This window comes from Marmota monax, unplaced genomic scaffold (assembly GCF_021218885.2).
Source record: "Marmota monax isolate L192 unplaced genomic scaffold, Marmota_monax_Labrador192_F-V1.1 WCK01_AAM20220418_F8-fsc00049, whole genome shotgun sequence".
In the NCBI taxonomy this organism is placed as follows: domain Eukaryota; kingdom Metazoa; phylum Chordata; class Mammalia; order Rodentia; family Sciuridae; genus Marmota; species Marmota monax.
The window spans coordinates 5003761-5026961 of record NW_026694221.1 but is presented as its reverse complement, the minus strand read 5'-3'; the positions used below and the strand labels follow the sequence as shown (position 1 = coordinate 5026961).

Sequence of the window (23201 nt, the reverse complement as noted above, 5' to 3'; positions counted from 1 at the left end):
TCAATGTCATCAAAATACCGAAAAAGAAAAAGTAAGAGAAGTTTAACTGGAGCTCATGGTGTCAGATGTCTCAGTCCATACATAGCCAACCCCACTGTTCTGAGCCCAAGGCAGCACATCATCAGGGAAGCATCTAGACGAGGAAAGCCACTGCCTTCATGATAGTAAGGATGCAGACAGAGAATGGAAAGGGCAGTAGGTCAGATGCATGCTTCTATGGCATGCCCGCAGCTTAGCCACCTCTTCCAGCTAAACCTCTACCTGCGTACATTTACCACCTGGTTAGTTCATTCAAACTAGAATGGGCAGATTAGGTTACAGCTCTCATAATCTAATTGTTTTACCTCTGAGCATTCCTGCATTAACTGGAGTTTTGGGGGGACACCTGATGTCTAAACCATAACAAAGCAGATTAAATTTATGATTTTTTGACCACACGATCCAAAACAAACTGGCTAAAATAAAAAAAGAAGGTGCGTATGACACTAAAGATGTAGGGCGTGCAGGACAGCGCCTGCGCGGTGAGGGACTGCGCCTGCGTGGTGCGCGAGATCTGGGCGCAAAGGGAAGGATGAACGTTGCTTTCCAAGATGGCCACGGCAGGCGATGGGAAGGAAATGAACGAGATTAAGACGCTATTTACTTTTTTGGGGAAGACCACACAAACTGCTGCCAGCCCAACCGAGCGCCCTTCAACTCTCGGGGATCCAACCCTATGTGGGTCTCCTTCATCAACCTCAAGGACCAGTCCGGCAGCAGTAACCGCCTCTGCTTCCATGTGGGCTGGGACTTCTATATCTACAAGGGGGTCCACAAGGATGCTAGAGATTGAACCTAGGACCTTGTGCATGCTAAGCACACACTTTACCTCTGAGCTGTAATCACTGCTGACTTCAGTAAACCAGTAGATAAAAGGATGTACAAAGGAACACGGCCTACTTGTCATGACTTTAACCACCTAACTGCCACAGAGGAGAGTGTCTGTCTCCTAGTGGCCTTTTCCGCAGGCCAATTTACCTTACAGACCTGATCAACAAAGAAACTAGCCAACTATTTTAACGAGGAAGGACTAATAGAAAAGGTACGTGTAACCTATGACAAATGGGTGCCGGATTCTGAAGGTATTTTCCTACTAGCCTATTCAGGTGACCACATTTATAATGTGGAGCACACTTGTGCCACTGCAACCCCCCACTACCAGTTTCTGAAGGAGAGGGAGAGCTTGTGCAAACTTGCAAGAGCAAACCCAAGAGGAACCCTCTCCTTGAGTGGATGGTGGGCGAGGGAGCCCTCAGCGAGTTTGCTTTCTCCCCAGATGGCAAGTAGTTAGCATGGGTGTGCCTGGATGGGTTTCTGCAGGGGTTCAGTATTGACTCAGAGCTTCACGATATGAAGAAAAAATATACTGGGGGCTTGCAATGTATGTGCAGGACCCCAGAAGGCAAGTACATTGTGACAGGTGGAGACAATGACTTGTGACAGTCTGGTCCTTTGTAGACTGCTTGTGATAGCTAGAGGCCATGGGCACAAATCCTGGGTCAGTGTTGTGGCATTCAATCCCTATGCTACCAGCAATAGAAGAAAGTGACCCTATGGAATTTAGTGGCAGTGATGAGGCCTTCCAGGATTTTCTTCATTTTGGCAGGGATGGAGCAAAGTGCACACAGTCTGGCTGTCCAAGCAGAACAATACTGACAGCTTCCCTGTAAATGTCACATACCAGTTTGTTTCGGTGTGCCAGGACACGCAGCTGTTTGTGGGACCTTAAGGAAGACATCCTTTTCCCTTACCAACCCCTCTCAAGAGCAAGTTACACACAATTACACACAAATATAATGAATGCCACAAGTCCTCCTGCTGGAAGTAATGGGAACAGTGTCACAACACTCTGGAACTCTGTGCCCCCTCTGCTGCCTCTGTCCAACAGCCATCCCCACTTGGCGGTCTCCCATCCGAGCAGCAAAAGTACCGTCATGGATGGGGCCATTGCCTCCCTGTTAATCAAATTTGCAACTCTCCCTGCATGATGGGAAGGAGATGCACCAAGAGAAAGACAAAAGGGAAACCATAGCATGGGGCGCATTTCTAGCAAGAGCAGTGACAGACTGAATCTAGTTACTAAAACGGACCCAGCTAAAACTTTGAGAACAGGCCTGTGTCCTCCTAGGGAAGATGTTCCCTTGTTAGAGCCACTGATCTGTAAAAAGATAGCACATGAAAGACTGACTGTATTAATTTTTCTTGAAGACTGTACAGTCAACTGCTTGTCAGAAGGGATTTATTTGCACATGGGTAAGGTCTGGTTAAGTGGTAAGTTTTAATCCTTAATACTTGATTAGGTAGTGATTTTTTGTCTTGTGGGAAGGGTAGGGTGTGCAATGAATGTGAATGACACTTCTTAATGTAAATCTAAAAGCATCAGAGCCATAATTTTGGATACTGCATGCTATGTAATTCTGAATCATTTGATAATTCACCTTAGCATATTTAAAAATATATATAATCAAACTAATTGCCAGCTGAGTCAGACATCCTTCTGGGAGTATATAGAGCCCCAAGATTAGCACTCCTTTATCAGACTATTTAGATTTTAGGGAAATCATGACAGTGGCAGGGACAACAATGACTTTTAAATGCTAAAATTGATGCTTTAACTGGAATAATTTTGCTTAACTACTCAACTCAACTATTATATGGGTACCTCATCAGAGTGTGTGTTCAGTACAGATGGCCATTAATTGTCATTTATATCCAGTTTTTTAATCTTAATCATAAAATGTTTAGGAATCTATGACATTTAACTTTAGGAACAAAGAATTCATCAGGGTTGATTGATATTATTTTTACATTGTTCTGACAATTCACAGAAAGAGAAAAGACTTATTTTTTAAAACTCATTTTAGTCATTTTATGACAATTAAAATTGCTTAATAAATATATTTTAAAAACTAAAGATGTATAATTGACTTAAGTTACAAATTAACCTAGAAATTAAATTAAATCAAAATGTTTCATTTCACAACTTGGTTTCCCCTGTTCTTCACTTCTCACCTAAACCTTTGCCTGGTGATTTCAAGAAAATCATACTCAGCTCAAAAATTAAATATTTTCAGATAAAGTCCTATGAGGAATAGTGTGGATTTTTACCAAAGTCCAAGGAAAAAAATTAACTTGGTGAATGTCTATGAATGAGTCAGTGACCACACTCTGAACAAATTGCTATGCTCAGGAACATAAGCACAAAAGCACCTGTTACATTACTGAGATAGTAATAAAGGTCCATCTGAATTGCATTTACTTTTAAGGGTGAAGTGTCAAGAGGAATGATTTCCAGAGGAAAACATGAGCACAATTATCAGAAATAATTTTCTCTATTTAAACAGTTGATTTCTTCTGTTTTGGCTCATGCAGATTCTCTAGTCTCTCCCCTTCCTCAATTACATTCTGCACTCAAATAGATGACACTTTTTCACAGCTGGATATTTTCTCTTAGTTTACTTTGGTTGAATTTTTGATGTATTTATTTTTGTTCTACCTTGTCAACATATACAACCTATCCTATCTATGAAGGGTTTTCTTAAAGTAACATCTAATACATATATTCTTCCAAGTATTTTCCAATTTTTTTATTCCATAATATGCCTGTTTAGTAATGTATTCTTTTGATAGAGCACTATTACTGTGTCACCATTTGTCAATTTCTCTGTCTCTTGGAAAAGTAGCACATAATTTGAAAATTCCACTAACATGCATGTTTCACTTAATACATTGTAGTGCTCAGAATCATTAATGCCAAGTAAATAATATCCTCCTTTCTAATCACAATTCTGCGAGCATTAAGTAGAGATATCATATTACATTTATTACTGATTAAGTTGTTCAAGACCTTTTCTTGAAAAGGAGAAACAAATAGTCTTTCAGACAATTCCCAGTCTTTCAGTCAAATTTATAAGATAGTCCCCCAGGAAAATGAGGATTGCAAAGCAGTCACAATTATCTGTGGATTCACTCACAAGTATAGAGCTCAGAGGAAAATTAGATTAAAAATAAAAAGAGGGAAAAACTGAAGACCTAAATTATTTATATTGTTGGTGGATTAGCCCCATTCAATGAAGCAACATATGCTAATGTATGTAATTTACCAACCAAATAACAAGTTCTTCTGACATGGGGAAAAATTATTAATATGTAGGTCAAGAGGTCCTTTAGAGTGAAGTCTACTGCATATCAAAATGAGAAATGAAAACTCTTTTTTCCAACATTTTTTGGCCACTAAATATTGGCATACTCTGTTGAAGGCAGAGGTTCAGCAAATATATTTTTCATCTTTTTGTTTTTTTGGATGGGCATTCATAGGAAAAAAGTAGGGATTTGCAATCCACATAGTCTCTGATGAAACTACTTAGCTTTGACATTGTAATATAAAGTATCTGAAAAAGTGGCACAGGACTAATCACACACACACACCTGGGATAAAAAGCGCTTTTTTCATCAGAGGACTGACAAGGCTGCTCTGCACAAGGAGAGGGACTGCAGCAGTAAGCCAGGGAGAGCAGCAGTACTTGCCCTTGAATGTTACCTTTTACAGGCTAGAATCATGGCCTCCTACTAGGGCCAACTTTAGACTTGACTGACATAGTAATCATCCCCTGATCTTGTGGAAGGCAAGTTTGTTTCTTGGGAATAGAGACAGACAGTTTTCCTATCTCTCAAAGGGGGGACAGGGAAACCAGCATGGCCCTTTATCTTCTCAAGAAGAGAACAGGGAAAACACTATGTCCCCATCTCTGGGATCAGTAAGTTGTCTCCTATCTCTCAATGAGAGAACAGGGAGAGACCAGCACTCTCCAAGCCAGGAGGTTCTATCTCAGGCTCCTTTCTATTTCTTGGGAATAAGGTCAGGCTCCTTTCTATTTCTTGGGAATATGAACAGTATTCATAAATATTTTATGAACAGTATTCATAAAGTGGGGGTGGGGGAAAGGAAGATGGCTGCAATTATGCTACTAGTATCTGTAGGCAATGTATAAAGAATGAGAGTGCCTATGTTCAAAAAACTTTGTGCCTGACAACATGCAGTGTGCCAGAGTTTTTAACACTTGCTATAATTTGTCAAACCATGAGCTTAAGAAACATTAACTCATTTAGCAAAAGTTCTCTATAAAGATAACCTTATCTCTAGCCTTGATATGTTGTTTTAAAACTTAATTTCCAAAGTTTCACAAGAAACTGAAATAATAGCACTAATTTATGAAAGTATTTCATAAACAGATTTTTTATTATTCTTATGAAGTGTCCTAAATGTTAAGGATTTTATTATTTAGGAATTGCTAGTTGGATCATAACCATATTAGACCATAGTTTCTCTAGACTGCCATGTGAATATCACAAACTGGGATATATGTTTTTGTAATCTGACACATTCTATTTGTCCTCAGTTGAAAGGTCATGGCTTGGTACTTTGGTGGGTTACTTTTAAAATGCACATTTCATAGAAAAAACTCATTGTAGCTTTTACCTTACCAATAAGATCATTCCTAGCCCATTCCTCTCAGGTTTTTATTTCCATATGATATTTAAGTATGCTGTCTCTTCTTGAATCAGCTATCTTGCATGTGCTTTGGTTGGCTTCATATGTGCTAATTAATATGATTCACTATCAACACTGTTCCTGACAATAAGGTTCAAAATATACTGGTTTAGTTTAATAAACTCTCATATCATGTGACTCATTATAACAATGTTCAACCCATCATTATTTAATTGATTAAATTGTGAGCAAATATATGCCTATCAAATAGAGAACTGTTACTTGTTTTTAATACACAAAAACATAAATTTTTCTGAAATACAATTTAAATACTTGATTCTATATCTGGTATCTATATAGGTCACACATGGTGTTTTAAAAGTATATTTTTATTTTCAATTGAGAAGTATTAATATATGGAAATTTGAAGCAACATGTAAATTAATGGTTCATAAACCTAGTTACCAGGATATTTTGGAGTCATCTGAGCTATCTTATCACTTTTGCTTTCTAACTAAGAAAAAGAAAATATGCATTTACAGTGTTCTTTGAAGAATAACAGGTAATTATTTGAAATCTTACAATGATTAGAAACCAATGAAAGCTTAAAATATGTTAACTATATTGTGATGATAAGCCCTAGTGCTGAAATTGACTTTTTGTAATGTAAGAGAATTTGTAAATTATTTTTTTGTATGAATAAAATTATTTGATGATGAAAGCAATGGGTAAAACTAGGTGTTTTGTGACATATGTAATGGGAAAACTAGTGTTGAACAGAAATTATTTTATATGTTACAAGGAATTGTGTCAACGATTTTAGACATTTTAAATAATATAAAAGAGTAAAAATATGCTTATTAACAATTGAAAACTGTTTGAATAAATAGTCAAAAGTAGCTATTGAGAATTTCCTAACAATGTTACTTTTTGATAAGATAGAATGGAGACACTTTAGTTTGTGAATTTGAGGTTTTCCTAAAACAAGGAAAATTGATTATTTTAATGGAGTTAACATATTTTGAAATATTTTAGCCTTTAAAGAATATTAACAATTATTTCTTTAAATAATTACTTTTACAGACCATTGTAAAACAATGTATGCTCTCAAATTTGGGGATTCATGTCCTCTAGTAGAAACTCAGTCATGGTAGTTGATAATATTGTTCAGAATTCTATATTCATATTGATTTGTTGGCATTATTTCTACTAATTTCTTTGGAATAGGCATTAAAATATTTAAATACAATTGTGCATTATTTATTTATTTTTGGTTTAATTATACTCACTTTTTCTTTATGTAATTTGAAACAGTGCCATTTAGAAACTATATTGTGATTATTCTTATTTAATTTTTTAAATGTATATTTTTAGCTGTAAGTGAACATAATATCGTTATTTTATTTATTTATATGTGGTACTTAAGATTGAACCCAGGGCCTCACATGTGTGTGCTAGGCAAGTACTCTACCACTGAGCCACAACCCCAGCCCTATTTTTATTATTTATTAAATCCTGTTTATAATTTTAGTATAAATTTTCTGGCAGTGAACATTGTCTTTAAGTTTATAACCATTTCATCTTTCTCCCATATAGTTTTTGTGTGGAATACTCTTCCTTTTTTTCTTCCTTCCTTCCTTTTTAACATCTTACTATATATATATTTTAAATGTCTATATAAACAATAGTTTGTTGTTGATGTTTAAAAATATAGACCAACAATATCCACCATTTATTTGGAGTGTGTATTTCCATTTGCATTTGATGTAACCATTGATTTTTTTGGCCTACCATTTTGCTATTTTTTACATTGTTCCAAGATTTTCTTCCCCTTTATACAGTCTTATTTTCCTATATGCAGAAAAATAATAATAGTTTTAATTTATGTGTATATTTTATATATTCCTATATACATTCTATTTTTAGTGGTTACTTTATTGTTTACAAATTTTAACCTTAATTTATCACAATAGGTTTAGTGTTGCTATTTTATGGATTGCACTATTCATATGAAATTTCAGGACCTTTGAACTACATGACTGGTATTTACAAACCTCATTTGTTTGGTGTTCTTGCATTAGATATTCTATCCACTTTAGTAATAGCCTCTGAATACAGAGTAACAATTTCTGTTTAATGCACTTGTGTTAAAAGAAGTTGGGAGAGGAAAACTATATGATTTTATATCAGTGTATGCATTTATCATTTTAAAAGTTGCTAAGTTATTTATGTATATGAATGACTTGTGTATTAATCTGGTATAAACTGATTTAATTTCTCTTCTTGGAACATTTCTTTGCTCACTTTTTATTAAACTGAAAATGTGACTTTATTTTTTAACACTTTTTATTAATTTATTTATTTTAATTAGGTATATATGACAGCAGAATGAATTTTGATTCATTATACACAATTGCAGCACAACCTTTATTTCTTTGGTTGTACACGATGTAGCATTGTACAATGTGTGCACTCACACATGTACCTAGGGTAATGATGTCCATCTCATTCCACCATTTTTCCTGTCCCCATGCCCGTTCCCCAACCCTCCCTCCTGGTTGCTCCATCAAAGTTCCTCTGTTTTTTCCCCCTGCCCCCCCCATCATAGGTCAAAATCCACTTATCAGAGAGAACATTCAGTCTTTGGATTTTGGGGATTGCCTTACTTCCCTTAACATGATATTCTCCAACTCCATCCATTTACCTGCAGATACCATAATTTTATTATCTTTTAATGCTGAGTAATATTACATTGTGTATATATACCACAGATTCTTTATCCATTCATCTATTGAAGGATATCTAGGTTGGTTCCACAGGTTAGCTATTATGAATTGAGCTGCTATAAACATTGATGTGGCTGTGTAACTATAGTATGCTAAGTTTAAGTCCTTTGAGTATAGACTGAAGAGTGGGATAGCTGGGTCAAATGGTGGCTCCATTCTAAGTGTTCTAAGGTTTCTCCACACTGCTATCCAGATTGGTTGCACCGATTTGCACTCTCACCAACAATGTATGATTGTGCCTTTCCCCTGACATCCTTGCCAACATTTATTGTTGTCTATATTCTTGATAACTGCCATTATGACTGGCTTGACATGAAAAAAAATTGAATCCTTTGTTGACACTTTGTTATGGGGAGCCAGTTTAGAAAACACTCTAAGTCAGAATTCAAATCAATGAGAGCTTTATTTGCCTGGCCAGGGACTATCACCCACCCACCTGTAGAGATTGAAGCTCTGTGGGAGAACAGCAGCTTCATAGTCTGTTTTTTTGAGAATTTATGGACAAAACCACAAGTCAGTGGTATGCTTAGTGTCATATAAGCAAGCCAATCACAGAAATTAAAACAATAGTTAATGGGACCTTCGAACCCTAAGCAGCACTGGAATTTTCCAGGTAGTGAGCAAAGTAAGTACAGAAGCTAGAAAAAGCAACCATCTTTGCAATTCAGTTTACCATATTCCTGTGTTCAAGCAGGTGCTTGACAACCATATTCTGAGTTTGAGCAGGGGTTGCTGGGGGCGAGAATCTATTTCAAAGTCATGTAGACCCACAAATGCACTCAAACCCAGGATGTAGCTCACCATGACCACTGCTGCGTCCTGAGTAGGGTACAATTTGTGGGATACAAAGTACAGAAAAACAGTTTTTATGAGAAAACAGCTTTCATTTCAGTTTCTCAGAAACAGCTCTTGTAACAGATGTTTTATAAAAGGCAGCAAAATGGAGTCTTAGGCCTGTCTATGACAGTTCTTGCCTTATTTCTTGCTTTATAATCATCTTATCTCAGTTACCATATCTATAATCTATATTTTTTACTAATCTATAACCTATAACTTATTCTTACTGATTTTATTGATTAATTTACACCACAACAAGTTTTATTAACTTTAATTTATAGATGCCTTTCCATTATCTCCTTGTCTATTATTTCTGATTGTAAGCCCTTATAATTAATATTGTTTCTTCTCATCATTACTCTGTCTCTGTTCTCTATTTTCAAGATGTTCTCTCTTTTTTTTCAGCAGTTTGTGTCCAACGTCATTTGTATTTTTATTGTTATATAGTATTTGGCTCAGTTGGGGCTTTATTATAGACTCAATGTTTATTACTATTATTTCCTCAAATGTATTATTGCTTTATTATTTCAGTTGAACACACCTTAAACTGTTGGTCATCATCCCATAGGTTTGCAATTTTTTAAGAAAATCTCTTTATATTTTTTTCATTTTGATCTATTTTTAGATAATTTGATTATATATTTGCAGTGACTGTTCTATTGTTAAGGCCATTTCATACATTTTTCTCAAAAAGTTTTTAACTTCAGATATTTCACTTTTCAGTTCTACAATTTCTATCTACCTCTTTTTAGGTGTTTCTACATCAATTCTCCATTCACTCATTTATTATAAGTTCAGATATGCCTAGATTATATTTATAATAGCTCTTCTAATGTTTCTAGAAGAATAATTAATATTTTGGTTGATTTGGGAGATAGTTTATATTTTTTCCATTGGAAAATTATGCCAAAATTTTCTGCTTCTTGACTGTTTAGTAATGTTTGCTTATATCTTGGTCATTATGAATAATATTTAGGAGAAAGCTGCATTCTGTTATCTTCCTCTGAACCGTATTGATATTTACTGTCATGTAGAAAATTTGACCAGACCTAAACTCTAAATTCTGCCTCTCCTGTGGTAGGCAGTAATAAACTCATTATTCAGTTGGTTTAGCCTTCCAGCTATATTGATGTCTGTTTAGTGCAATGGAACATCTTGAAAGCCTGTGTACAACCAGGAAAAGATTTGGGGAAATTTAAATAGAAAATTTGTATCTCCTTAGATGATTTCTTCCTGGCATTTCCCATGCTTAACTTGGTGTGCAGTTCACAAATATAATCCTCTAATTCCCAATGCCAGTGAGATAATAATGTTCTGATTTATTTCCATCTTTCCTAGATTTATTTTCCATCTTTCTTAGGCCCATTGGAGAGTTCCTTCAGGCAAAAAGCCACATATTTGCAAACTGTACCCAATTCAGTTACCTTTTTCCAACAAGTAACAGGTACAATTCTGTAACAGAAAGTTTATTTTAAAATATTAGAACTTATTTTACAATAAAAGCATTTTAAATGTAAAACAGCATAACATAAAACTTTAATCAACAAACTATAGAATTTTTTTAAAAATTTAGGAGTTGGAACAAATGAAGAAAACCATAAATATCCATCAAAAAAGGATATTGTCTTATTCATACAAAATATATCTTTGGTTTTATGGTATATAATTTAATTATTAACTATCATTTTCATCTGCAAACTAGGGATGATAATAATAATAGCATATTTCTCCTCAAATCACTGAGATAAAATTGTGAAAATGTATTTAAAGTACTTAGCTCAGTGTCTCTCATGTAATAAGATTTTAATAAAGGTCAGTTACCACTTTATTATTGTAACAGTTACTAACATCATTCTTATTATATTAGAACAATACTATGAATTCTCAATCTTTTAAATGAAATCCAATGCTTTTTAGAAAAGAAAGTTGTTTCTATAAAACTTAACATTTTTCTTCCAGTCCATGCTTCAATTTACAGATGCATTGTATGCTATTTTTACTTTGATTGAAAAGATCATTTTATAAAAAATGTCTTCCCTAGCCGATTTAAGTTCAAATTAAAGGCACCATATGTGTTAGGAAGGCACACTTTGTCATCTAGAAAAACATCTCAACATTTGGGGACCTTTGTTTTTAATCTTTTAAATTATTTAGGTGAAAATGATGTCAAATTAAAGATGATTTCCCAGTAGTAGGAAGTAGACAACCTATAATAGCATGTTGATTAAATTACCTGAGCTGAGTATATAGCAAATACATGATCATGGCTTGAAAGGAGACTAAATTTCCTTTCAGTTGCTCCCATTAAATGATTATTCTCTCTCTTTACCCCTGGACTCTGGACTAGCCTCCTATCCCATTTTACATAATAGAGTATCAGGAAATGCTGAGTCTGTTTTAAGTCTCCACATTACAAACATTTCATGATTCTACTTTCTCAGCTCTTCTGCTTATATCTAGCGACCTAAGCCTGGGTCCCATTTGAAAAGAAATGTATCAGGCAGAACTAAGTCTGTCCAGTATTTTTTTTTTCCTGCCAAAGCCCTGCATATATGAGAGTGCTCCTTGAAGATCAGTAGAGCTGAATAACTGCTGAATAGTTGGCTATGCCTGCATTGAGGTGCTCTGCTGAGTCCAAATCAGTCCTCAGAATTGTCAAGAATGTTGTGGTTGAAGGCACACTGGAAGCACTAGAAGCAAAAAAAAAAAAAAAAAAAAAAAAACAAAACAAAGCTTAAAACAGGTTAAAATGGTAGTATAAGGTTGTGGGATAGCATAATATTTCACTGACCCCGAGTGGTACAAAGTTGTACTTCACAGGATTCATTAACATTATGTTCATAGTCTGACTACCGTTTCCATACCCCTCGTTATTATTAGAAATTCCTCAAGTTGAGCACTTGTAGAAACACATACAAATCTCCAACTAGACATCTTTCACTTGAGGAAATTGCTCCAAAAAGATTCTGAGATATTATTTATTTTATATAATTTTGATTACTGATTTAGTTTTATACAAAGAGTACAAATGTTGCAATAGACAAAATATTTGAATTTTGGCTTTGCTTTGAGTTCATATAATAACAACTATATTTAAGACACAATATGTAGTTTTTTAAATATATAAATGCTTATATTCAGTTTTTTAAATTAACAGCTCTAAAATATTATTAAAGGGCACATTTCCTTCTGAGTGTTGGTTAATTATTTATATCTATTTTAATATTGAGATTTGATGTAAATTTACAAGAGAGCTATGAATAAATTCTCACATCAAAGATTTATCCTTTATATGTCAATGCATATTTTTTTTTGTGGGAATGGACTTTTTAACATTTTGATATTTAAATTTATTCCCTTTTATATATTGAAGTAGCTTAAACAACACTAACTGTAACATGAATAATCATGTGTAAATAGCAGAATGTTTAAACTTTCAGTGTCTATGAATACTATGAATCAAAGTGGAGGCAGCTAATTTATAGAGTCATTTATCATCAGTCACAAAATCATATTTTAAAAACGTATTAAAACATTTTAAAAATATTTACAAATTATTTAGAATTATGTTTTCACTAATAAAATTTGAAGTTATTAAAAGAATTTCACTATATAAAGAGTCTTCTGACATGTTAAATACTTTATAAGAATCATGAAAACACAATTATACTTTCCTCTCTTCCTAGCTGAATAAAATACCATACTTTAATACACAAACAAAAACATTCCAAAGAACATTAAAGATTAGCCTACTGCAGCCAGCCAGATGCTCAACATAAAACTCTGGCCTCTCTGAATCTTAATTTTGCCTCTTTTTAATCTCATTTATGGTTAACTTTTCAGAAAAAGCAAGACATGAATGTAGACATTAACTTCTATGTTTCAGAATTCAAGTTGGAAAGTGAAATTCAAGTTACATAAATCTAAATGGTTCTGGAAAATTTTATATATAGACTACTGAAAGCAACTTTTTCTATCTTATAAGACCATAGGAATAAAATAGGGAATAAAATCATCTTCCATATTTGGTTTCTGTACCGAATACTAAAGTGCATCATCTAAAAATTGAAGAATAAGCAACTAACAGATTTTTTCCTATATCCACAGTGATTGAAATGAGAATTAGTTAACTAAGAGAAATGATAGAATTATATAAGGAAAACCATATGTTCTTTAATAAAGAATATCATAATATAAAAATAACCTATGTTGGAGAAGGTAAGTAATTAATATAACAGAGAACATAACACAGGCTGGAGAAAGTTAGGTGTGGAACTCACACTGATTTATATCAACTTCTCCTCAAAGAGAAAGCCAGGAGTTGCTACCGAATAGCTTTAGAAAAAAATGTAGACATAAGTGACAATACAGATTTTAAATGAGCTTATTACTCTGAGTAACAAATGTAGTAAAGTTGGCTTAACAATTGACAGTAATACCTCTTTATCACAGTCATGTCTATTTACTCAGTTCAGAGAAAATGGGTTTAGACTGCTTCCATCCTTTATTATTCTTTCAAATATTATGTTTTAATCTTTAAACTAAAGATGAAGGATGCTGAAGTAGACTTTAAATATACCTGGATGTTAACAAATCTAACTTTATACATACTTGAATATTAAGTAGCTTGAATATTAACGTGTATTTGACAAAATCAGATGAGCTGTGCTTTAGCAACAAATTAACCTTTGACTTTCAGTGACTTAATAGAAAAAGTTTTACATCAAGTTTTTTAAAAGTCCAGTGCCATTCTTTAGGATAGCCATCCTGCATTTAGTGGCTCTGTGCAGATAAAATATTTAACAACTACTTCAAATTTATTTAGCAACTGCTAAATATCTCTACCAAATAATCATATTTTGAAAGTCTATGTTTTAGTAAAAGAATATTTCATTGCTAATCTTAGAAATTTAAGTATATGTAGGTAGTATAGAGTCAATGAGTGTATTGAGTGTTTGCTGTGTGTTAGGCATTGACTAGGCAAATAAAATGATGAGCAGAACAGTTTTTTCATCACTTCTAGGGAAGGGTGCACAGTATAGCATGTTTACAGGAGGTGATGGTAGTGACCAAACATTAATTAAAGAAGTATACAAATTCTAATTTTATACTGCAATAAATATTTTTTAATAACAATGGGAATCTGTGCAAAAATAGAGCATGGTTTCTATTCTAACCAGTCAAAAGAATTAAAGAAAACATAGATTTATCTAAAATCTGAATAATGAGTGGAATATTTTAATTACCCTAAAGGAAAAGGAACAGAATATCTCAGTTTCCTTAATAAGACTCCTATGGCACAAGAATTAGAACCAAGTATCAATAAATGGGATGGATTCAAACTAAGAAGTTTCTTCACAGCCAAAAAAACAATCTGTGAGGTAAATGGAGAGCCTACATCCTAGGAGCAAATTGTTACTTCTTACACATCAGATAGAGCACTAATATATACTGTATATAAAGAATTCAAAATGCTAAGCACCAAAAAACAAATAACCCAGTCAACAAATGGGCCAAGGACCTGAACAGACACTTCTCAGAAGATGGAATACAATCAATCAACAAATATATGAAAAAAATGTTCATCATTGCTAGCAATTAGAGAAATGCAAATCAAAACTACTCTTTAGATTTTGTCTCACTCCAGTCAGAATGGCAGCTATTGTGAATATAAGCAACAATAAGTGTTGGAGAGGATGCTGGAGAAAAGGTACACTAATACACTGCTGGTGGGACTACAAAGTGGTGCAGCCAATATGGAAAGCAGTAGGGAGATTCCTTGGAAATCTGGGAATGGAATCTCCATTTGACACAGCTATACCACGCCTCAGTCTACACCCAAAGGACTTAAAAACAGCATATTACAGGGACAGAGCCACATCAATGTTCATAGCAGCACAGTTCACAATAGATAAACTGTGGAACCAACCTAGATGCCCGTCAGTAGTTGAATGGATAAAAAAAAAATGTGGCATATATACACAATGGAATATTACTCAGAATTAAAAGAGAATAAAATCATAATATTTGAAGGTAAATGGATGGTGTTGGAGAAGATAATGCTAAGTGAAGTTAGCCAATCCCCCCCCAAAAAAAAAACAAATGCCAAATGTTTTCTCTGATACAAGGAGGCTGATTCATAGTGAGGTAGGGAGGAGGAGCATGGGAGGAATAGATGAACTGTAGATATGGCAGAGGGGTGGGAGGGAAAGGTAGGGGGCAGGTGGCTAGCAAGTATGGTAGAATGTGATGGATATCATTATCCAAAGTACATGTGTGAAGACACTAATTGGTGTTAACCTACTTTATATACAACCAGAGATATGAAAAATTGTGCTGTATATGTGCAATAAAAATTGTAATACATTCCGCTGTCATTTATTTTTTTAAATAAATTTTAAAAAGTGTGAATACATCCATTTAATAACTGAAACAAAACACAGCTCATTAAGTACCTTGGGGTAGATACAAAAGAGGACATATTTAGGAGCAGTAGACAATATTTGAATTCTCTCATGTATGTATATATTATTTCTTCTTTCCTCTTCCCCCCTCCTCTACCCTCCTGTCCCCTCTTCCTTCCTTCCTTCCTTCCTTCCTTCCTTCCTTCCTTCCTTCCTTCCTTCCTTCCTTCCTTCCTATCTTTCTTGCAATTGCCCTGCCTTCAGTGCAGTAAACTATACTTAAATTTAGGAGGAAAGTGCTGAGTCTAGGTGAGAGATGATGGTAGATTGTACTAGGGTGGTGGTTATAAAAATTGGAGCTTTGACTTGAGAGCATTATGGTAAGCTAATTAAACCAAATTGTAAAAGTCAAGGGTTGTATATTTTCTCTCACGTGGGATCTAGAGAGAAAATAATAAAAAGGGGGGTAGGGAGAATCTCATGAAAATTGAGGAGAGACCAATTGAGTAGAGAAAGGGGAGACCAAGGAGAGAGGAGGGGGGAAAGGAGTTACTTAGGAACAAAATTGACCAAATTGTATTATTCTTTTTTTATAAAGAGAGAGAGAGAGAGAGAGAGAGAGAGAGAGAGAATTTTTTAATATTTATTTTTTAGTTTTTGGCAGACACAACATCTTTGTTTGTATGTGGTGCTGAGGATCGAACCCGGGCTGCACGCATGTCAGGCAAGCGTGCTACCGCTTGAGCCACATCCCCAGCCCCCAAATTATATTATTCTATTGTGTATACGTATGAATGTGTAGCAATAAATCCCATTTTAATGTATAATTCTAAGGAACCAGTAATTTTTTAAAAAATAGAGCAAAATAAAACAAAGTTAAATAATTATAAATATTATATTTGTCAGGATGTATGATTACAGGCAATGTAAGTATATATGAAAATTCTTAGAAACATGGAACTGTGTGCATCTGCATGGGTGTCAATTTAAAATAACTATATCCATAGTCAACATAAGAAATAAGATAATAAATAGCTCTCTTAGTTTATCTTAGCTTCTGTGATTCATCAACTTGGACAGCTTTCTAGATTCATTTGGGAATTTCTTTTATTACCTCCTATTATAAAGTAACAATTTTGTTACCATTGTCTTGCATATGCTAGACTGATTGCAAAAATGGTCCTAATTTTTCACCTACCCAACAACCAACTCCATTGTCCATATTATTTTCAATGAGACTTTTTAGTTATTCACATCAAATGATCCACTCTCTTTCTTTACTCCTAGGATCTGGACTAAATTTGTAACTTATTTTACATAATAGACTATTAGGAAATGATGTTTCAGTTCTGAGACTAATTATTAGAAGATGTCTTGATGCCACATTGTCTTTTTCTTTTTTGCTTTTTTATCTTGAGACCAAAGCCTGAAAGGCATGTACATAAAAGAAGATGCACCAAGTAGAACCAAGTCTGTCTAACTTTCTAGACAAAGCCCCAGACATGTGAGAGAGCTCATTTAATATCAGTAGGACTAAATCATGGCTGAACCATAGCTATTACAGATGGCCTCCAGCAAGCCAGCTCACTCAGCAAAAAAATAAATCAAAAAGCAAAACCACTACACTGACTTGTGAGTAGAAATAATTGGCTATGATTTCATGTCAAGGAAGTCTTGTGATTATTTATTACACAGTATTATTTTGGCCATAGATAATTGATAATGATTCCTCTATGAGTCAAGAATTCTTCAGTAAACAGGAGACAGATGAATGCATAAGTAGATGAAAAATATATAGATAATAGATAGTTGTTATAGAGGATTGAATGTGGGAATTTATGCAATTTTAGAGGCCAAGAAGTTCCTCCAGTGCCTTCTGAGAGCCAAAAAAACATGAAAGTCTGGAATGTTGATTCTCTGTACAAAAATGAATTCAAAGTGTGTCCAAAGTCCTCTGAGATAGGGGAAGTTGATATTGTAACTCTTAGTCTGAGGCCAAGGGTCTCAGGGACTCCTGGAATAAATCCCACAGCCTGTAGGGCCCAAACCCTGGAACTCTGATGTACAAGAGCAGAGAAGATGAAAATTCCAGTTCCTGAAAACAGAGTGAATTTGCCTTTCCTCTGCTACTGTGTTCAATTTGATGCCTGTCCACATTTAGAAAGGCAGATCTCCTTTATTCACGCTACTGCTTCAAATGCTAATCTTTCCAAATGCACTCTCACATTTACATCCAGAAATAATATTTCACCAAGCATCTGGGAGTTCCTTAACCCCATCAAGTTGGCACTTTAAAATGACCAGACAATTCCTATGAAATTAAGAGATTTATAAGCATGCTATGGCTTCAGTGGCAAGGCCCATACTATATACTATCATTTTATATTTCCCCCAGATAGGTCCTAGGATAGTAAACATAGAGCAGATGATCAATTTATTAGCAATTGATGATGTGATATGAAAACAGAAATGTTTCAAATTTTCCCCAAATTTCAAGATTTGCTATTATTTACTCAGTACTCTAGGTTTTACATTCCTTAGAGGCTATTTTGGTTGGCCTCTGAAAATATTTATTGAAGTAATTCTTAATAGTGTACCCCCAGAATGAACATGATCATTTCTTAAATTCCATGTGAATATGTTTGAGGATAGATCTTTGAGAAAGAAAATAAAACTGAATGAGGACGAAAAAGTACAGTTGTAATCCAAGAGGATGGGCATCTTATAAGAAGATGACAATCTCCCCTATCCCTCTTCTTCTCTCTCCACATGCAGATATCTTAAAAATACCATGTGAGAAGACAAAGGAAAGGAGACTATTTGCATGCTAGGAAGAGAGCTTTCACTAGATCCAAACCCTGCCTAAAACTTTATCTTGGATTTTCCAGCCTCCAAAGTTGTGAGGAAATAAATTTATGCTGTTCAAGCCATTCAGTCTATGGTATTTCATGATGGTAGCCTGCATAGATTAAGGCAGTATGAAAAGAGCAAAAGAAAAATATATATCTGACTGTTAGATTTACATTGATGATAATATAGTGTTGAAAGCTAAAGAACACTAACAAGAAACTGTGAATAGGAGCAAAATGTGTCCTGGCAAAAGAAGCTAGATTTTAAACTAATGTTGTAAAAACAGAAGACTGAAAAAACACACAGTTTTATTTTGTTTCCCTAAGTGGCTGTTCTTGCAAACTGCTTTCAGGATAATAATGGCATCATGATTACCTCTTATTTCAGTACAATTTTAAAAGCAGAATAAATAAAGATTACTAAGAAGAGAATGGACAGTTTGAAATATAAAATGTAAGAATCAAGGTTTTGGCCCCCTTCATACTGTCCTGGGTCTTTTCCTTATCTTTATTTTGAATCAAAATCATTATCTCTATTCTTTTTGAACTTTTTGAACTCTTCTATTGTAGCCTTTGTCTTATATGTGTGTTTGTACTAATGACTACAAATAAACTCCAAGGTTATAAACACAAAAAGGAAGTAGCAAGTTGTGCCTCACAAGACCAATTTTCAGCACTTAATGGTTTCATCTTCCTTATTAAACATGTGGTTTGTATCCTTCCAAAGTTAGTGATCTGTGAAATAGTCAAGACCTACTTAGTAAATACCAACGGAAAAACTAAAGTATTAATTTGTAAATGCAGAAAGAGAATTAGGTATTGATTTTGAGCCAATAGCATTGTGATTGTGGTCAGAAAATTGTTTGGGGGAACAAAGGGAAAAATTAAGTACTATGGAAATTAAGAATTTCAAGAGTAAGTTAAAGGCTAGGAAAGAACATTTTCCTAGGTTAAGGTCATATTGACCTATCAATATGTGACATTTGGATTGTAGTATGTTCTTGAAAAAAATTAAAAGCACTTATTTTGAATGAATATGAATAAAGAGAAATAAAATCATTCATTTATTGTAGATCTTGGTGGTACCTTTGTTAGAACACATACACGTTAAATTCTTGTTTTTGTTTTGATTTGTTTCATTTAAAAAATATGGGTTTGTATTTAAAACACATTAACTTGATTAATTTGACTTAAAATATATCAAAGACATCTTTCCAAATTGAGGTATATAGATGTAAATGTAATTTGTCGTATTTTAATGGTTTATAATTATAAATAATGAATTTAATATATAATGAACCATTTTATGTACTTGGGTTCTCAACAATGTTACTGATTTTTTTCTATTAATTGTAGGGTATGTTTGTATCTCCAAGTTGTAGATACTTAAATATCTATGCAGAAGAATTCACAGAAAAAAAAACAGGTTCCAAAGAAAACCCATTTTAATTTTCAGTAAATTCTACTATATTACTTTCTAAACTGTTATGATTTGCAGTCTTACCAACAGAAATAGAAGAATGTCTATTCCTCCATAGTTTTCACTGAAAAGGTGATAAATGATATTTCATTGTTGGTTTAATTTACATTTTCCTGGCTGGCAATAATGCTAAATATCTTAACAATATGTTTTTTGCCCTTTTGCATTTTCTGTCCTCTAAATTATTTGTTTATATCCTTTATCATTTTACAATTGAGTCATAGTATTTATTAATTGATAAGAGTTGTTTGCATTACTTTAAAATTTTCTTTGTATTTCTTTGTCATGTACATTAAAAACATTTTAAATTCTGTGACATACTATTTATATTTCAATATTATTTACAGTGTCTTTTACCATATGAATACTTATACTATAAGTCAGTTTGTTGACTCTATATCTTTATATGTTTTTGACTTTATGTCCTCCTTACCTGGGAAAATAATCTGGGGTTCAATAATTTACAATGGCTTATATTTGTCACAAACTAGAGAAAATAAGAGGCAATATCAATTCGCTATCTCAGAGTTGTAGCTAAACCTTTGTTTTGTTTCTTATGCTATAAATGAATTTCAAGGTATAGCACCAAGAGTTGAAATGTCTAGGGACAAACCAATTTCATTCAGATTTTGTTATGCACCAATTGTTTACAGTTGTAGTAACAAGTTATTGAGAAATGCTGTGAGATAATACTATGTTAATAAGATATTAATAAGATTCCATCTTACTAGAACACCAGAGACTCAATTTCTGGTGTTAAATAAATGAGATGCAATGTTTTGAAAAAACCACATATTTGGGGCATGAGGGCAGACATCAGGAACATCTGACACCCTCAAGAGAATAGAGGCTTCCGTTCTACAGCCTTAATCAGCTGAAGACTGTTAACAATCTGAGTAAGTTCAAAAGAGTACCTGAGGTCAAATATGAGAATAGAATTTAATGGAAATTTTGAATGTAACCTGGTGAAATGGTAAACAGAGGACTATCCACAGCTATGCTCCTTTTCACCTTAGGAGACTGAGAAATTTGTTTTGTTTAATAAAACAAATAAACTTTTGATAATTTGTTATACCATAATTAAAATTAATACAGAGACCATCACTTTTCAAGACCTTAGTAGAAGAAATGTTCCTTTCATCCAATCACTGGCAATGGTTTTCCTATCACTTCAAGTGTGGTTTCAAATCAAATTAAATTTAATTCATAGCAATGAAGAAATTCAGTTTTCTTTAATGCTAATACTAGAATAATACACATTCCCAATATATCAGATAATTTAAAAATATTTTTATCATGTTTATTTATTTGTATAGAATAATAGTAAATATTAATTATAATTAGCATAAAAGTAGTGAGTGTACAATATCTGCTCTAGCTTCATATTTGGTGTGATTTCTACATGCTTAAAACAGTGCCTGGAGCAACATAAATGTAATCAACAAGTAATTATTAGCCATATCAGTAATAGTAATTATTACCACTATTGTCTCATATATATTTCTTTAACTACACTGGATTTATTTTATAATACAATACTTGAAAAGAATGGATATAATTTATTTTCTTGTAGACGAAGAAATCTACTCACCCATTTAATTTACTTGACTAATTAAAACTGTCTTTATTTGTAAAGTTATCTGCTATTTTTTATTGTGCTGATTTTTAATGTCCAATATGTAAATATGCCATTTATTTTCTCTTTTTCCAAGATTTTCTTGTCTAAAACTATTCTTCACATAAACATTGATAATATTTAATCAAATTGAAAATATGAAATTCTATGTAATATATCCTTTTATCATTATATTTAGTTTTGGTATTTTAATTATATTAAGCTTTTGTTCTCAGGATAATTGCTTATCAATATTTTTCAGACTATTGTTTGTTTGTTTCATGATATTAATGAAAGGATGTTTTATTCTAATCTATACACTCCTTCCTTTGTAGTATCTATGATTCTGATAAATTGACTCCATCACAGGCTCTGAGAAGGTTCATATAAGCCATACATTGCCTTGGCCAAAGTGAATGGCTAGTGATGGGCAATTCTTTCAAAGAAAGTCAGTTAGGTTTTCCTGAACTTTAGCTGTAAGAATGTGCAGTGCTATACCTGATGTCATCCAGTAGAGTGTTCTTTAAAATTCAAATTTAGAGAGCACAATAAATTCAAGTAGAAAATATTTATAACTAAAATATAATTGAAAGTACTCTATACCTCCTTTTTGTTTGTTTTTAAGTGCTAAAGTATAGTAACAGGATGTGCCTTAGTCTGTTCTGTTCAAATACTGTAGTTTAGGTAAAAAATTTGTTCCTATGGCCCCTGTATTCAAGGAGTGGTCCCAGATGATGGCACTATTGGGAGGTGGTAGAAACTTAAGGAGGAATGACCTAATTAAAAGAAGTACATAACTGCGGGATGTGACTTTGAAGGTTTCTTTCTTTCTCTCTGTCTCTCTTTCTAGTACTTCACTAGGTAAGAAGCTTTTTTTCTGATACACTCACATTGCAATGACATTTACTTCACCACAGACCCCAAAACAATGGAGCCAAGTGACTATGGACTCAAGCATCTGAAACCACGAGTCAAAATGCATCTTTTCACTTTTATATTGATTTTTCAGACATTTTGTAAAAGCAATAGAAAGTTTAGTAACACAGAAAATTGGTGCCAAGAAATGGAATTGTTGCTGTGATTATACCTGATCATGTGGTTCAGAAGTCTTTGCAAGTGATTTTTGGGTGGAATTCGTAAAATTTTGAAGAATCAGGCAAGAGAAAGATTAGAATGTAGTAAGCAGAGCTTAGTGGGTGTTTCTGGTGTGTGCTTGGAAGACCCACTTGGTAGATTAGAAAATATTTTAAGGCAGCACAGCATTCAGTCTGTGGCATAAATATTACTTCTTTTAGCTAGGTTTATGGTAAGAATTAAGAGGAAGAAACACAGCAGAAAGATTTATAAAACTTGAATTTTGGCTGGAAAAGCATAAACAAAATTCGGTCTGAAGAATTTGTGATTCTTGAGATTGTAGTGATTAAAAAGACGCCAAATACTTTGCAATCACACAGTAGGAAACATAGTTTGAAGGCATCTCAGGAATCAGCAAGACGCCATCCTTCAAGGGCTCATTGGTAAACCTTTAATTTGAGAAGAGTGTCCATGGTGCAGTACTCAAAGGCCATTGTAGTGATGGTCCAAGTGGTTCCAGCTAATGCTTAAGATAATGGAAGACATGGGTGTCATCCTATGGATGTGTCTTTACAAAAATGAAAAATGTGAGAGCTATGGAGTCACAGAGGCCTCAATTCAGATTT

At 33.7% G+C, this 23201-nt stretch overlaps 1 pseudogene; it reads left to right on the top strand.

The window, feature by feature from the left end:
* Nucleotides 1-590: 590 nt before the first annotated feature.
* LOC124108106 (WD repeat-containing protein 20-like) lies at nucleotides 591-2328 on the top strand (annotated as a pseudogene).
* The last annotated feature ends 20873 nt before the right edge of the window (nucleotides 2329-23201 follow it).